This window comes from Triturus cristatus, chromosome 6, assembly GCF_964204655.1.
Source record: "Triturus cristatus chromosome 6, aTriCri1.1, whole genome shotgun sequence".
NCBI classification, from domain to species: Eukaryota; Metazoa; Chordata; class Amphibia; order Caudata; family Salamandridae; genus Triturus; species Triturus cristatus.
In genome coordinates this window covers 865,297,509-865,315,534 of record NC_140589.1, presented here as the reverse complement: position 1 = coordinate 865,315,534, position 18,026 = coordinate 865,297,509, and the positions used below count along the sequence as shown (strand labels likewise).

At 41.5% G+C, this 18,026-nt stretch overlaps 1 protein-coding gene and 1 long non-coding RNA gene across 2 annotated transcripts in view; one reads left to right on the top strand and one right to left on the bottom strand.

Moving 5' to 3' along the window:
- Window positions 1–3,946: 3,946 nt before the first annotated feature.
- The window catches only part of RNASET2 (ribonuclease T2), a 152,494-nt gene continuing 138,414 nt past the window's right edge, over window positions 3,947–18,026 (top strand). Inside the window, exon 1 of the mRNA XM_085611449.1 lies at window positions 3,947–4,320. The gene's annotated coding sequence lies outside the window, so the exon portion shown is untranslated. The remainder of the gene's footprint in view (window positions 4,321–18,026) is intronic.
- Window positions 6,105–7,441, bottom strand: LOC146817975 (uncharacterized). Its single transcript, XR_014962606.1, has 4 exons — window positions 7,404–7,441; window positions 7,162–7,293; window positions 6,874–6,996; window positions 6,105–6,609 (listed from the first exon to the last, which is right to left on the bottom strand). It is a non-coding gene; the product is annotated as an uncharacterized LOC146817975 (long non-coding RNA).

Here is an 18,026-nt window from a genome sequence, read left to right as displayed (position 1 = left end):
CTATATTAAAAAAATTGTCGACCTCATGTCCATGAAAACTAGGTGGGTCGAAAACGTTTGTCATTCTAAAAAATGAGTTGTGGTTCTGAAAAGTTTGAGAAGCACTGTTGTAGGGTATTTTTGTTGTTCAAGAATAGCTGCATTGAGTATTACTGCTCTTCCAATGAACCACACAAGGACACCCTTGCTTCCATTTTTCCTGGGTTCTCCAGAAAGCTGGTGCTTGGATGCAGATGCTTACACAGAGAAACTACAAGGCCGTCACTCCTTGCATGTATGTAAAACCCAGTTGACCTGCACGCGCCTATTTCTTGTCGTCAGTTCCATAATTTCCATGAACCAAATGAATGCTGTGTTTTCATGAAAGGGAGTATTTATTGGTATTCAGTGTATTACGGAAGGCTGCTTGCCTTCTGATTTGAATTCCTCTGTCTTTTAATTTCCCTAGTGACTTTCTACATTTCTTTACTGAGAATTCTGGGCAATCCTTGCCCAGGAACATGGGCGTGTGGTATTTACATGGATGACCTTGCAGACTAGGTTTAGTTTTTGTTTAGATTTAAGATTGCCTCATATCAAAGCCTATAGAGATCCTCTAAAAACAACTAACTGTCACCAAATTAAAATTGTAATAAGTGGCTGTTGGACTTGGCCCTTTAGGCAGGTTCACACCTAAACCTTTTGCCTTTTCTGCGACCTGATATTGGTAGTTTTTGGCCTCTGCGCACTTTAGCACTGTGGCCCAGGGTAAAGTGCGTGCGCGCTCTGAGTGCGTGTGGTGAGATTGGCCTGCCCTCCCATAGGAATGCATGGGGGATATGTGTGTCCATGGTAATTCCTAGTATGAGAGGAGTGCAGGGGCGAGTTTAGTATGTATGAGTTCGTGAGAATAAATGCTGCACAACGGTGTGCGCAGATTTATGGAGACTGGTGGAGAAGTGCCACTTTTAGAAGTTGGCATTTCTGTGTGCTATGTGTCTGCCTGCCTTATGTGGAGTGCATGTCTGGCTTGTGAGTGACAGGAGCTGGGGGGTGTGGGTGGCTCCAGGAGACAGGGTGAGTCAGCCCAGTGGTGAATAGAGAGATCTGCATTTAGATGGGAGGGAGGAGTTGCACCTGGGCCCTGAAAAGGGCTGTGCCTTCCCTAGACAATGCTGGCTCCACCCCCTGTCTGTGGTGCGTCTGAGCACTGAGCCCCCACCGGACAAAGGGGAAGAGGAGCTGGGTAAACAGAGTGCTCCAAATCCCCCCTGAACCAGTTGCATCTGGTTTCCACCCCCCAGCCCTGTGCCTACAGACAAAAGAAAATGTGACATAAATATAGGGGCTGTGACCCCATGAAAAGGTTCTCAGTGTTGTGCTGTTCCTGACTTGAGGGGGGGCCTGCTGCTGCTGCTGGGCTCCAGGAGGAATCACCACTAGGGACTGCCTCCCTGCAGGAGGGCCCTGCGAGCTGGCCTGCCTGAGCCCAGCCTTTTCCCCTCCCTTCTTCCTGAAGGGCTTTTCCTGGACTTGGAACTTAGCCCATGAGAGCACTTTCCCTGTATTGGGGAGAAGGCTGGGGACTTTGCCCTGGCGCTTGGAGAGCACTTCTGTTTTTCATTTGCAGAGCTGGGCTGCTGCCTGGGAATTGAAACAGCGGGTGCCCACCTCGCTGTATGCTCATTTTACAAGCGGGTGCCCACCCCACATTTGTGCTTTTGTTTTGGGTTCTCCATGAGTGGTGGCGGGTGCCCACCCCGCGTGGTTGTGTCGATTTTCACAATTGTCTTTGTGTACAACGGGAGCCTAACCCGTATTACGCCCACATGAAGAAATCACCGCCGCAGACCGGAGCGACCAGGAAGCCAGGCGCCTACTGCCTGACTCGGGGTGGGGCCACTAGCGGAAGGAGGCCGAGGCCGCCTATCCCAGCGCGGCCGCATGGGAAAGGAGACGGAAGGGGTGTGGGCCTGAGCGGGGCTCTCGTGAATCGGAGAGAGCCCTGCAGTTACACAGAAGTTGGAACGGTGCGTGCTCCAGGCCAGCCGCTCCCGCCGGCTGGAGAGGGAGGCCGGAGGAAGCAAGGAACGCTCCGGTGCGAGCCTCCGCGACGTGAGCCTGCCCCAGGCAACGAGGAGAGAAACCCCGGTGAGTGGTGCTCCTAGTGGGAATCGGGGCCAGTGCCCTTGCTGCTCTTCACGCTGATTTCTTTTGGGGGCTGAATCCAAGCCCCGCATTGGGGCTCCTTTAGCACGTGTAGTGCCAGTGCTTGTTTTGCGGTTTCCCCAGCGGTCATGCGAGAGCGCAGGCAGCTGCAACGCTTTGGGGCATAGTTGATTCTCAGAGTCCCAGAGCGGGACTTCCATGTTCACAGTGCCCGTCCTTTTCATTTGCACAACTGCCCAGCAATTAGTGGGCAGCTGCCACGTTTAGGCCAGTACTTTGCGTACTTTAGTTTTTGCTGCTTTTGTAGCCAGCCCTGACTTGGCGGGACATAGGGCCTATGAGCCCCTGTGAGAGGCCAGTTGGCCCGGGGCCAGTTCCAGGCTGTGTGCCCCCGATTGGGGCCCACTGTGTTTATGATGATTATTACCTAACGTGTTGATGCACCATGATTCTTGCCTAATGTGCTTTTACGTATAAGGTTGGTGCATAATGTGTGATGCTAATGAGGTTTGGGCCTAATGTAGTTTTATGCCTAATGAGATTCATGCCTGATATGATTTAGGTGTCCCATCTTTAAGGTTGCTGGATAATGCTGAGTTCAGTATTCCGACAGTAGTTACTGGTTGTGCTCTACATTTACTATTTGTGCTACATTTACAATTGGTGATTTATGATGGTTTTGACAGTGGGCCATTGGCCCTGTCGTGTGTAAATAGTCCCCTGTAAATACTGCCTAGTGCCAGTTGGCACAGTGTACATTGTGTGATTATGATCTAATGTGTTTATGACAACACAAAGGCCTTTTTTGATATAACCTTGTGTGGAGTTACTTTTGTGGTGTGCCTAGTGTGCTGCTGCTGTGTGGGTGTTGCGCAAACGCTTTACACATTGCCTCCGGGATAAGCCTGACTGCTCGTGCCAAGCTACCAAGGGGGTGAGCAGGGGTTATCTTTGGCGTGTAACTCCGTTGCCCTGACTAGAGTGGCGGTTTCTGCCTGGCTTTGGCGCAAGCCTTAGCCAACCAGAAATCCCATTTCTAACAGTGGCCATGAAAGTGGAGATTTGCACAGTAGTAAATTTTTTAGTAGAATCTCGCTCATCATATATTTTCAAATCTCGAATCATGCTCTTTTTTGGGGGGTTCTCTTAAACCTTCTCGCAACACGTATATAAGGATAATGTTATGAAACCTTAAAGAAGGAAAAAACGGTACATTTCCAAATCTCCCAGTTGGCTGCACCTATCTATGTGATCTTATAAGTTTTAAATAACATTTCTGAATTTATATTGAGTTATATTTTCTAAAGTATGTTTCCTATAGGATTTTAAAGACGTTGGTGTTAATCTAGTGTAGTCATCTAGAACTTCAAACTCGATTGGGGCAGTTAATTGATGTGCTTATCTGTGAGCTAACTTCTGCAGTTTCAAGTTGTGAAATGTGTGAGGATGCCCCAACCACCGGCTAAATACATCAGATTAAGATGTGCTGTGATTTGTATTGTGATTCTCTGCCCGCATGACTGCCTCCAAGTGCGGGGGTTAGTTCCTTTCCCTTCCTCGATAAGCAATGCCTGCCTTCAGATAATCCAAAGAAAGAGAAAGGAAAACTCGCAGTCGATTTGCAAAAGCCAGGAAGTATGGAGTGCGTGTTTAACAACTCCAAGCCAAATGTTTCGATATAATATACATACGACACTCCTTGAAAAGGGGCATGCGCGAGGGTAGGGAAGAGCTAATCCAATGAGAATTAAGTCAATAATTTATCAGCTATAATAGTCGCTAAATTGCAAAGCTCTTTGAAGCTGGAGCAGGAACAGCCCAACCCGATTGTTCCAAATGCTGTAAGTGAGGAAGTAAGTTTCTATTGTATTTGGTTTGGGACGGAAGCGAAATATTGTCACGTGATCGAAGAACGCGGACGCTGATTCGTGGATTTTGGCTGTCATGCTCGCGGCTGTTGTCCGTGTGGTTTTTACGGATGTCTGAACCCAGATCCACTGAGTCCCGGTAGCGTTCCTGAGGGCTTCAGACTTGCGGCCGCGGAAGTTACCGAGGCGGCTAGTGGCTGGAGGCTCGAGCCGAACGACAAAGCTCGGCCGAGTGAGCAGCTCAGTGGAGACCGCTGCGTTCCCCGACAATCCTTTGGAGCGGCAGGTCATCTGGTGTCCCTCGGTGAGTACCCCGGAGTGAGGTGTGGGCGAAGGAGGCCTTGGATGGGTCATTCTGGGCAGCGGGGGGCGGTGAAGCTGCTGTGGACCTGTTGTGCAGTGTTGCCAGGTTTTGAGACCTGTCACAAGCTGAAGTACAAGCCCAAATCAAGCCCAAAGCTGTATCAACTCAAAACTAACCCAAAGTTGCAACACATGATGCCAAAAAAGGTTTCAGGAAACCTTTTAAGCATAGTTCTAATGTCCATTAAAATCATTATGCAGATAGTGGGAGGAGGTTCATTCAGCACCTATGCAAGTTCACAATCATGTCCATAATCCTGTTAATACATTCTTATTTAGAAGACCAGTTCCCACTGTGACTTTCTACCTGCCCCCTAAATTCAAACCCGAACCTTGCTTTAATGAGTGAACTGTACTCGAGCAGATACTAACCCACCTTCATGAAATCTATGGGTGGGAACATAAAAGCTTTTTCAGCAGTGGGGCTCCAAAACTGTACATTAAATGGCTCGTGCAAGTTTAACATCACACAATGATAAATATTAAGAACCCCCCCCCTTAGAGTTAAATTGATTCCAGAATTGCCCGTTTTGTAAGCCTTGCATTTTATCTTCTTTGCCACAGATTCACATCCAAAATCTTGTCTTTGATAAGAGATTCACAACAAGGGCAAGTAGTAAAAACAAATATTGCGGCAGACGATATGCAAAGCAGTTTTCATGAAAAACTAGAGTGCTTAAATGTGAAATAAGAGTTTGCAAAGTGTCCGGTCTGACAGCTGAGAGAGTTGTCAAAGTGAGACAGAAAACCCACAAGAAAGAGACTGTCACTTACTCTGACTTCTCCCTTGCCCTGCACTCCAACGTCCTCAACCATGATCACTACTCTTGTACTAAATAATACATAGGACCTTTTTTGTTGCCTTTGTGCTGCAGCAAAGAATGGACTAAAGCTCCCAGTCTTGGCAAGAAGCATATGAGTTGGCTTGGGTGCCAAATTGATCCAAGACCATTTAAGCGGAAAAGGTAAAAGATTTGTTTCCTTAAACTTTAAGCGCTACCCTCTTCCAACATCTGAATGCTAAACGCCCCCTCAACTCTGCTGACACTTTCATCACTCCTCCTGTTCCATCCCCTTCATCATTCGTGCTGGCCTCCTTGCATCCCAGCATTGATTTTGAAATTGCTATCTATTGTGCCCTGTATTCACGTCCTTAACTTTATAGGCCAGATTTTGTGGTTCTGTAATATTATTTTCATGCAACATATTACTCTTGTATAGTGCATAATTTGAACTGAGTCACCTTCAGGTGATTGTGTGCGTTCAGGTTGTGGGTAGTTGTTTATCCCAGCTGGCTGACAGCAGTATTAGTTTCTCAAAGTCCATGTCAGAGTCCTCAAGGTGACAGACTACATGCACATCCAATCTTCTGCCTTTCATTTTAGCAGAAAACAATGGTCATAAATGTGCCAATTGTAAATGAAAGCAGCACAGCACATGTGCAGCCAGAAGCTGGGTCACAGGAAGTTTCGACCTGCCCATCTGGGTGAGGTGAGGGCTTTACCACCATTCCCCCCCCCGTATCTTCCTGAAACCATCTATGTGCATTTCTCATGTCATCTCTTTCCTCTTCAGCACCAGATTTTCACTCTTCTGTATGTATTTCCTTTCATCAATGCAAGATAGGCAGGGGATTCAGCCGGACTGAGCTAGAACTGCGAGTGTCAACTAGCAGTCCCTTGACCGTATGTTCAAACCAATGTAATTCAGAAACATAATTTCTCACACTCTCACTTATTTAAAAGAAATTTTTTACTATTTATTGTTTATCAAACATATTATACATCACCATTAAAAACTCGATCTGTTCTAGTCCCTACTTAACATTAATCAAAGCAGAGAAAATAATTCCAACAATATATTCAATTTAAGCAAAAACGAAGCTAAAAACAGCTAAAAAAGTCATTTGATATTACAAGATAATCCAAAAATACAGACAGAACAATTTGTTACATTACACACACCTCGTTATGAGCCAGCATAACTGAGAAAACACAACAACACAAGACAATACACTTTGTCATATATTCACACATCCAAACCGCTACTGGACATTAACCGCTTGTGGGATGTTTTGAGTTCATTATCCCTATAAGCATGTATCCGTTTCTGTGGATTGTGTGTTTTCCATAAGCGTCGACGCGTTTCGATAGGCTATGTTGTATGCCTCTATCTTCCTCAAGACCTTAGATAGATGTTTTCTCTGTATTCTGTATTCTGTGATTCTTTCCTGTTTACAGAAAGAAACATTGTTATATATTTGTTTGGAAAAGACCATTTTCCCTAGAGACTGTAGCTTTATTGACTCTGTTGGGATTAGCCTTATGGGAAACTATGCACTGGTGTCCATATTGTGCTGGACGCTATTTGTTTCTGTGTAGCGCCGGTATTTTAGGTCCTATTTGCCTCACGACTGATCCTAGGGATTGCCTACAGTTATACACCTTTTACCTGGTATAGGGGTTATTAGTCAGCGAGATAATTGTCTACTTACGTAGTTAATGTTGTTTCTTATGCCCACATTATTCTTGTAATTCAAACTTCATCTGTTTGTACTGCTAAGATGATGTCGGATCAGGCCTGTATAAAATTCTTCGTATGCCTTCCACCCCGTGTTCTGAAAGTGGGAAATAAAAAGAGACCTTTCTACTTCTCTGTCTGCTACTTTAAATTTTCACCCTCCTTGCTACCACATCCATTTTTGTACTGTATAGTTGATTCAGCAATGGTACATAGTATCCTCTATGAATTGCGTTTAGGAAAAAATCTAATGCATTCCTACCTTTGTTATGTTGCACTAATCTTCCCTCGCGTTGTCTGTGGTATATTAATAATCCTCAACTGTAGTTGCGTAAGGCTTATAGACGAGACCGTTGTGGATAAATGGTTCCTCGTATTATGGGTCCCCTATAGCCTAAAATAAAGGGATTGAAAGGGTTACTCTCCCTCTTGTTAGTCCATTGCCCAATCTCTCTATGGTACGGAATGTAATCCGGCCCGATATCTCTCCGCTTTTCATCTCACCTTAATCACGCCGATAGTTGCACGAACGCGGGGTAACGTCTTGATTCTGCTTACATTGTTTTACCTCCCAGCCTTTCTTTATTTCCTCACCATTATACCATGTGACCCGTGTCGGCCAATGCCGAATCGTTGTTTATAACGTCTAGTTCCTCCTGTATGTTAGATGCAGTGCTATTGGTTAATCGTTTGTTTGTTGTTTTTTATGCGTGTAACTTTATTGTTTTACTTACTCGCATGATTTTCGCACATAATTCCGTTATAAACTATGTTTTATAATACTCCTACTGCTAATTATTGCAATTCATCGTTTGGGCTAACATTAAATCGATATTCTTCACATCTTACTCTTTCATGTGGAGTCCCTTGGTTACCATATATGAACTCCTGCCCATTTATCTCTTCTTTTTTTGTGTCTGTTTTACCTATATCTCTTCAATCCTTTACATTTTGTGCACGCATGATGCTACCGTCTGTTTTTATAATGGTGCACATGCCCAAAGTTGTTTTTAAGAGATCTTCTATATAGATAATTCTGGTGCTCTAGCTTTATTTGTAGTTTTATTAAGAGTAGGACCACTTTTTGTTATTAAATGCTTCAGTTGGCTTAAAAACTATTTTAACTGCCTGTTCGTTGCTAGCTATGTTGACGGTGATGACTGACACTATGTGCCTGACTATGATTTGGGGAGCATCATTTATCTGGAAATGATTCTCATCCAGTCTTCTTTTGAGTTCAGGCCTCTGTCCACCGTGTTAAGGTGACATTTGAACCACTGTTCTCGTTGTTTCCTTCTGGTGTCTAAGTCACCACCTCGCCTGTCTATTCTAATCTTCTCTAAAATGTACCATTTAAACTCATTGCATTCGTGTTTCATTTGTTCGTAATGTTCAGTTAACGGAGCATTAGGTTTCTTATTTCTAATTGCTGATTTGTGCTCTAACAGGCGGGTGCGGATTTCTCTACCTGTCTCCCCTACGTAACCTAGGCCGCAGGGGCATATGAGGAGATAGATAACATTCTTGCTGCGGCAATTATTGAGAGATTTAGCCCATATCTGTTTATTGTTATGCGTTATATTTTTTGTTTCCAAGCACTGAGGGCAAATCGAACAGGTCCCGCATTTGTAGTTGCCCTTAACTATCTCACCTGTCAGGCTCCTTTGAATGTTATTAGTTTGTTTGTAGGTCTTTACTAGGGAATTACGAATAGTCTTGTTACGTCTGAATGAAAATAGAGGTTTCTCCAGTGTCTTGTTGGCCTCATGGTTTAAAATCTTCCAATTTCTGTTAACTATGTTTTTTATTTTATTACTCATATTGGAGTATTGAGAAACAAACACTATTCTATTTATTGCACTATCCTTTCTCTTTTTGTTAGTTTCCAATAGACTGTCTCTGTTGTAAAATCTCGCTCTTTTAAGTGAGTGTTTTATTAGTTTTTTTGGGTATCCTCTGGCTTTCAGCTTACTCGTTAGAACCTCTGCATGATGATAAAAATCATCTAGTGTAGTGCAATTTCGTCGCAATCTCAAAAATTCCCCGAAGGGAATATTGTCTTTTTGGGATTTTGGATGGTTGCTGTCATACGCTAATAGTGTGTTTTTATCAGTTGGTTTAGTGAAAAGCTCCATCTGTAGGACATTGGCCACATTCTTGATTTTAATATCTAAAAACTCAACATGGGAGTTACTGAAATGTGCCGTGAATTTGAGGTTGGAATCACCTAAATTGATCCATTCCAGGAAGGATTCTAGATCCTGGGTGGCACCGTTCCAGATGAAAATAATGTCATCTATGAAACGGTGCCACCCTTGGATATTTTCATAATAGGGGGCCATCTCATTGAATATATGTTTCTCTTCAAAATTCCCCACATAGAGGCATGCCAGGCTGGGAGCACAGGTAGCCCCCATGCTGGTCCCTTTAACCTGGATGTATGTATCCTCCTTGAACAGAAAAATGTTATTTTTAAGCACCATTTCAATACATGACATGATGAAGTGTTTGTTTGCCCCTTCCAGATCTTCTTCTTCCAATATATCAGAGATTACCCTGATAGTATCGTTCTGGGGAATGTTAGTGTATAATGCTTCAATGTCAAGGGTGACCAGGATTTGGGTCACCCCATTGAAGCTCTGCCCTTCGAAAATAGAGATTGCGTGGGCTGTATCCTTAATATAGGATCTTTGCTTTTGTACTATGGGTTTAAGGAAGTGGTCTGCGTATCTGCTCAATGGTTCTAGTATTGAGCCTATGCTGCTCACTATAGGCCTCATCGGGGGGTTGTTAATATTTTTGTGGATTTTAGGTAGACCATATATCGCTGGTGTTGTTGGGTGCATGTTTAGTAGGTATTTATATTCATTTTCACAAATCCACCCTTCATCGCGCCCCTGTTTTAGGAGGGCAGACACTTCCTTCTTAAGTTTGTCTATTGCTGTTAAGTGAATTGGTCGATAATGTTCCTTCACATCTAAAAGTTCCCTCATTCTATTGTCATAATCAGAAGAATCAAAAATAACAACCCCTCCGCCTTTATCGGCGGGTTTAATTATAATATCATCACATTCTTGTAATGATTTTAAGGACGTTTTCTGATTTTTTGTCAAGTTGTTATTGTTGTATCTCAGCATGTTATTTCTCATGGTTTTAATCTCCAATTCCACAACCCGTTCAAAGATTTCCACATTCTTGTCTACCTGTGCCAAGTGCAGGGTGAATGTGGATTTGGGTTTAAGGCCTGAGACATTCGGTGGTTGTACATATTGTTTATCTTCAAAGAACCGATTTAGCCTTATCTTTCTGAAAAACTGCTTTAAATCGCTCTCAAGTTCGTATGTGTTGTGAGGGGCCATGGGGGCAAAACTGAACCCTTTTTGTAAAATCTCTATTTCACCTTTCGTTAGTGTTTTTTTGGACAGATTTATGATGGGCAATTCCTCTACCTCCAGTATTGTCTGTTTCTGGTTGTCAAGTATTCCTGTCCCGCATTTTGAGGTTGATGGTATCTCGAGGGGTCTTGTCGGTTGAAATTTCTGAACCCTCGCTGTCCCCGATTTTGGCGCCTGCCTAAAAAAGGTTCCCTCTCTGATGTGGGTGTAGTTCTATTATTGTGCTCAACCTCTCTATCTTCCTCACTGCTGGAACCTGATGTTTCCGAGAATGTGACTCGTTTGTTACCCCCTCTGGAGTATACCGGTCTCATTTGTTGAGGTCGTTCCCATCTCTGATCTTGTCTCTGTTTATAATATTCTTTGCCTAAGTAAGGATACACTGTTTCCTCGTTATATCTCTCTACATCTTTTCTTAATTTTTTAGTCTTTTTGTTGGTGAGATACTCTCTGTAACTGTTGGCTTCACTTTCCAGTTCTTCTAATTTTTTCTTTGCCTCTTCCAGACTGTTGTTTTGTCTGAGTTGGGTCTCTGAGTCATCGATTAATTTTTTTTCTATTTCTAATAGTTCTTGGGCTGTCTCAATAATCAGAATAAGCCAGTCACGGCTACACCGATTTGCTATGTGTGTCCATGTCTCTAAGAATTTGGGATTCTCGGTAAAGAGTCCGGGCTCGTTTCTTACTTGTAGGCCAATCGGAATCACCCCCGCCTTCAGATATTCTATTAGAAATTCCGCGTGTAATTCCGTGCGGATCAGTTTCTTTTTTAAATTAAGAATTTTTATGAGTTGGTCATGACTCAAATTTTTCAAGGCATTCGTGTTGCCAGTACGAGGATTGAGGCTAATTAGCCTGTTAAATTGGTCCTCAGAGAATCCAAAGGTTTTTAATTTGTCCATACTGGATTCCAATTGTCTAATTATAACTAAACCTAGAAAACTAGGCCCTCTCCAACCCACTGGTTGTACTGCACAATTTCAAGAAAGAAGAGAGAGATCCCTTAAGAAATCAAGGGAATAGGATACTTTTACAAGTGTCAACTAGCAGTCCCTTGACCGTATGTTCAAACCAATGTAATTCAGAAACATAATTTCTCACACTCTCACTTATTTAAAAGAAATTTTTTACTATTTATTGTTTATCAAACATATTATACATCACCATTAAAAACTCGATCTGTTCTAGTCCCTACTTAACATTAATCAAAGCAGAGAAAATAATTCCAACAATATATTCAATTTAAGCAAAAACGAAGCTAAAAACAGCTAAAAAAGTCATTTGATATTACAAGATAATCCAAAAATACAGACAGAACAATTTGTTACATTACACACACCTCGTTATGAGCCAGCATAACTGAGAAAACACAACAACACAAGACAATACACTTTGTCATATATTCACACATCCAAACCGCTACTGGACATTAACCGCTTGTGGGATGTTTTGAGTTCTTTATCCCTATAAGCATGTATCCGTTTCTGTGGATTGTGTGTTTTCCATAAGCGTCGACACGTTTCGATAGGCTATGTTGTATGCCTCTATCTTCCTCAAGACCTTAGATAGATGTTTTCTCTGTATTCTGTATTCTGTGATTCTTTCCTGTTTACAGAAAGAAACATTGTTATATATTTGTTTGGAAAAGACCATTTTCCCTAGAGACTGTAGCTTTATTGACTCTGTTGGGATTAGCCTTATGGGAAACTATGCACTGGTGTCCATATTGTGCTGGACGCTATTTGTTTCTGTGTAGCGCCGGTATTTTAGGTCCTATTTGCCTCACGACTGATCCTAGGGATTGCCTACAGTTATACACCTTTTACCTGGTATAGGGGTTATTAGTCAGCGAGATAATTGTCTACTTACGTAGTTAATGTTGTTTCTTATGCCCACATTATTCTTGTAATTCAAACTTCATCTGTTTGTACTGCTAAGATGAATTTACATATATATATAGGGGACCCATAATACGAGGAACCATTTATCCACAACGGTCTCGTCTATAAGCCTTACGCAACTACAGTTGAGGATTATTAATATACCACAGACAACGCGAGGGAAGATTAGTGCAACATAACAAAGGTAGGAATGCATTAGATTTTTTCCTAAACGCAATTCATAGAGGATACTATGTACCATTGCTGAATCAACTATACAGTACAAAAATGGATGTGGTAGCAAGGAGGGTGAAAATTTAAAGTAGCAGACAGAGAAGTAGAAAGGTCTCTTTTTATTTCCCACTTTCAGAACACGGGGTGGAAGGCATACGAAGAATTTTATACAGGCCTGATCCCCGACATCATCTTAGCAGTACAAACAGATGAAGTTTGAATTACAAGAATAATGTGGGCATAAGAAACAACATTAACTACGTAAGTAGACAATTATCTCGCTGACTAATAACCCCTATACCAGGTAAAAGGTGTATAACTGTAGGCAATCCCTAGGATCAGTCGTGAGGCAAATAGGACCTAAAATACCGGCGCTACACAGAAACAAATAGCGTCCAGCACAATATGGACACCAGTGCATAGTTTCCCATAAGGCTAATCCCAACAGAGTCAATAAAGCTACAGTCTCTAGGGAAAATGGTCTTTTCCAAACAAATATATAACAATGTTTCTTTCTGTAAACAGGAAAGAATCACAGAATACAGAATACAGAGAAAACATCTATCTAAGGTCTTGAGGAAGATAGAGGCATACAACATAGCCTATCGAAACGCGTCGACGCTTATGGAAAACACACAATCCACAGAAACGGATACATGCTTATAGGGATAAAGAACTCAAAACATCCCACAAGCGGTTAATGTCCAGTAGCGGTTTGGATGTGTGAATATATGACAAAGTGTATTGTCTTGTGTTGTTGTGTTTTCTCAGTTATGCTGGCTCATAACGAGGTGTGTGTAATGTAACAAATTGTTCTGTCTGTATTTTTGGATTATCTTGTAATATCAAATGACTTTTTTAGCTGTTTTTAGCTTCGTTTTTGCTTAAATTGAATATATTGTTGGAATTATTTTCTCTGCTTTGATTAATGTTAAGTAGGGACTAGAACAGATCGAGTTTTTAATGGTGATGTATAATATGTTTGATAAACAATAAATAGTAAAAAATTTCTTTTAAATAAGTGAGAGTGTGAGAAATTATGTTTCTGAATTACATTGGTTTGAACATACGGTCAAGGGACTGCTAGTTGACACTTGTAAAAGTATCCTATTCCCTTGATTTCTTAAGGGATCTCTCTCTTCTTTCTTGAAATTGTGCAGTACAACCAGTGGGTTGGAGAGGGCCTAGTTTTCTAGGTTTAGTTATAATTAGACAATTGGAATCCAGTATGGACAAATTAAAAACCTTTGGATTCTCTGAGGACCAATTTAACAGGCTAATTAGCCTCAATCCTCGTACTGGCAACACGAATGCCTTGAAAAATTTGAGTCATGACCAACTCATAAAAATTCTTAATTTAAAAAAGAAACTGATCCGCACGGAATTACACGCGGAATTTCTAATAGAATATCTGAAGGCGGGGGTGATTCCGATTGGCCTACAAGTAAGAAACGAGCCCGGACTCTTTACCGAGAATCCCAAATTCTTAGAGACATGGACACACATAGCGAATCGGTGTAGCCGTGACTGGCTTATTCTGATTATTGAGACAGCCCAAGAACTATTAGAAATAGAAAAAAAATTAATCGATGACTCAGAGACCCAACTCAGACAAAACAACAGTCTGGAAGAGGCAAAGAAAAAATTAGAAGAACTGGAAAGTGAAGCCAACAGTTACAGAGAGTATCTCACCAACAAAAAGACTAAAAAATTAAGAAAAGATGTAGAGAGATATAACGAGGAAACAGTGTATCCTTACTTAGGCAAAGAATATTATAAACAGAGACAAGATCAGAGATGGGAACGACCTCAACAAATGAGACCGGTATACTCCAGAGGGGGTAACAAACGAGTCACATTCTCTGAAACATCAGGTTCCAGCAGTGAGGAAGATAGAGAGGTTGAGCACAATAATAGAACTACACCCACATCAGAGAGGGAACCTTTTTTAGGCAGGCGCCAAAATCGGGGACAGAGAGGGTTCAGAAATTTCAACCGACAAGACCCCTCGAGATACCATCAACCTCAAAATGCGGGACAGGAATACTTGACAACCAGAAACAGACAATACTGGAGGTAGAGGAATTGCCCATCATAAATCTGTCCAAAAAAACACTAACGAAAGGTGAAATAGAGATTTTACAAAAAGGGTTCAGTTTTGCCCCCATGGCCCCTCACAACACATACGAACTTGAGAGCGATTTAAAGCAGTTTTTCAGAAAGATAAGGCTAAATCGGTTCTTTGAAGATAAACAATATGTACAACCACCGAATGTCTCAGGCCTTAAACCCAAATCCACATTCACCCTGCACTTGGCACAGGTAGACAAGAATGTGGAAATCTTTGAACGGGTTGTGGAATTGGAGATTAAAACCATGAGAAATAACATGCTGAGATACAACAATAACAACTTGACAAAAAATCAGAAAACGTCCTTAAAATCATTACAAGAATGTGATGATATTATAATTAAACCCGCCGATAAAGGCGGAGGGGTTGTTATTTTTGATTCTTCTGATTATGACAATAGAATGAGGGAACTTTTAGATGTGAAGGAACATTATCGACCAATTCACTTAACAGCAATAGACAAACTTAAGAAGGAAGTGTCTGCCCTCCTAAAACAGGGGCGCGATGAAGGGTGGATTTGTGAAAATGAATATAAATACCTACTAAACATGCACCCAACAACACCAGCGATATATGGTCTACCTAAAATCCACAAAAATATTAACAACCCCCCGATGAGGCCTATAGTGAGCAGCATAGGCTCAATACTAGAACCATTGAGCAGATACGCAGACCACTTCCTTAAACCCATAGTACAAAAGCAAAGATCCTATATTAAGGATACAGCCCACGCAATCTCTATTTTCGAAGGGCAGAGCTTCAATGGGGTGACCCAAATCCTGGTCACCCTTGACATTGAAGCATTATACACTAACATTCCCCAGAACGATACTATCAGGGTAATCTCTGATATATTGGAAGAAGAAGATCTGGAAGGGGCAAACAAACACTTCATCATGTCATGTATTGAAATGGTGCTTAAAAATAACATTTTTCTGTTCAAGGAGGATACATACATCCAGGTTAAAGGGACCAGCATGGGGGCTACCTGTGCTCCCAGCCTGGCATGCCTCTATGTGGGGAATTTTGAAGAGAAACATATATTCAATGAGATGGCCCCCTATTATGAAAATATCCAAGGGTGGCACCGTTTCATAGATGACATTATTTTCATCTGGAACGGTGCCACCCAGGATCTAGAATCCTTCCTGGAATGGATCAATTTAGGTGATTCCAACCTCAAATTCACGGCACATTTTAAGTAACTCCCATGTTGAGTTTTTAGATATTAAAATCAAGAATGTGGCCAATGTCCTACAGATGGAGCTTTTCACTAAACCAACTGATAAAAACACACTATTAGCGTATGACAGCAACCATCCAAAATCCCAAAAAGACAATATTCCCTTCGGGGAATTTTTGAGATTGCGACGAAATTGCACTACACTAGATGATTTTTATCATCATGCAGAGGTTCTAACGAGTAAGCTGAAAGCCAGAGGATACCCAAAAACACTAATAAAACACTCACTTAAAAGAGCGAGATTTTACAACAGAGACAGTCTATTGGAAACTAACAAAAAGAGAAAGGATAGTGCAATAAATAGAATAGTGTTTGTTTCTCAATACTCCAATATGAGTAATAAAATAAAAAACATAGTTAACAGAAATTGGAAGATTTTAAACCATGAGGCCAACAAGACACTGGAGAAACCTCTATTTTCATTCAGACGTAACAAGACTATTCGTAATTCCCTAGTAAAGACCTACAAACAAACTAATAACATTCAAAGGAGCCTGACAGGTGAGATAGTTAAGGGCAACTACAAATGCGGGACCTGTTCGATTTGCCCTCAGTGCTTGGAAACAAAAAATATAACGCATAACAATAAACAGATATGGGCTAAATCTCTCAATAATTGCCGCAGCAAGAATGTTATCTATCTCCTCATATGCCCCTGCGGCCTAGGTTACGTAGGGGAGACAGGTAGAGAAATCCGCACCCGCCTGTTAGAGCACAAATCAGCAATTAGAAATAAGAAACCTAATGCTCCGTTAACTGAACATTACGAACAAATGAAACACGAATGCAATGAGTTTAAATGGTACATTTTAGAGAAGATTAGAATAGACAGGCGAGGTGGTGACTTAGACACCAGAAGGAAACAACGAGAACAGTGGTTCATGTGTCACCTTAACACGGTGGACAGAGGCCTGAACTCAAAAGAAGACTGGATGAGAATCATTTCCAGATAAATGATGCTCCCCAAATCATAGTCAGGCACATAGTGTCAGTCATCACCGTCAACATAGCTAGCAACGAACAGGCAGTTAAAATAGTTTTTAAGCCAACTGAAGCATTTAATAACAAAAAGTGGTCCTACTCTTAATAAAACTACAAATAAAGCTAGAGCACCAGAATTATCTATATAGAAGATCTCTTAAAAACAACTTTGGGCATGTGCACCATTATAAAAACAGACGGTAGCATCATGCGTGCACAAAATGTAAAGGATTGAAGAGATATAGGTAAAACAGACACAAAAAAAGAAGAGATAAATGGGCAGGAGTTCATATATGGTAACCAAGGGACTCCACATGAAAGAGTAAGATGTGAAGAATATCGATTTAATGTTAGCCCAAACGATGAATTGCAATAATTAGCAGTAGGAGTATTATAAAACATAGTTTATAACGGAATTATGTGCGAAAATCATGCGAGTAAGTAAAACAATAAAGTTACACGCATAAAAAACAACAAACAAACGATTAACCAATAGCACTGCATCTAACATACAGGAGGAACTAGACGTTATAAACAACGATTCGGCATTGGCCGACACGGGTTTCATGGTATAATGGTGAGGAAATAAAGAAAGGCTGGGAGGTAAAACAATGTAAGCAGAATCAAGACGTTACCCCGCGTTCGTGCAACTATCGGCGTGATTAAGGTGAGATGAAAAGCGGAGAGATATCGGGCCGGATTACATTCCGTACCATAGAGAGATTGGGCAATGGACTAACAAGAGGGAGAGTAACCCTTTCAATCCCTTTATTTTAGGCTATAGGGGACCCATAATACGAGGAACCATTTATCCACAACGGTCTCGTCTATAAGCCTTACGCAACTACAGTTGAGGATTATTAATATACCACAGACAACGCGAGGGAAGATTAGTGCAACATAACAAAGGTAGGAATGCATTAGATTTTTTCCTAAACGCAATTCATAGAGGATACTATGTACCATTGCTGAATCAACTATACAGTACAAAAATGGATGTGGTAGCAAGGAGGGTGAAAATTTAAAGTAGCAGACAGAGAAGTAGAAAGGTCTCTTTTTATTTCCCACTTTCAGAACACGGGGTGGAAGGCATACGAAGAATTTTATACAGGCCTGATCCCCGACATCATCTTAGCAGTACAAACAGATGAAGTTTGAATTACAAGAATAATGTGGGCATAAGAAACAACATTAACTACGTAAGTAGACAATTATCTCACTGACTAATAACCCCTATACCAGGTAAAAGGTGTATAACTGTAG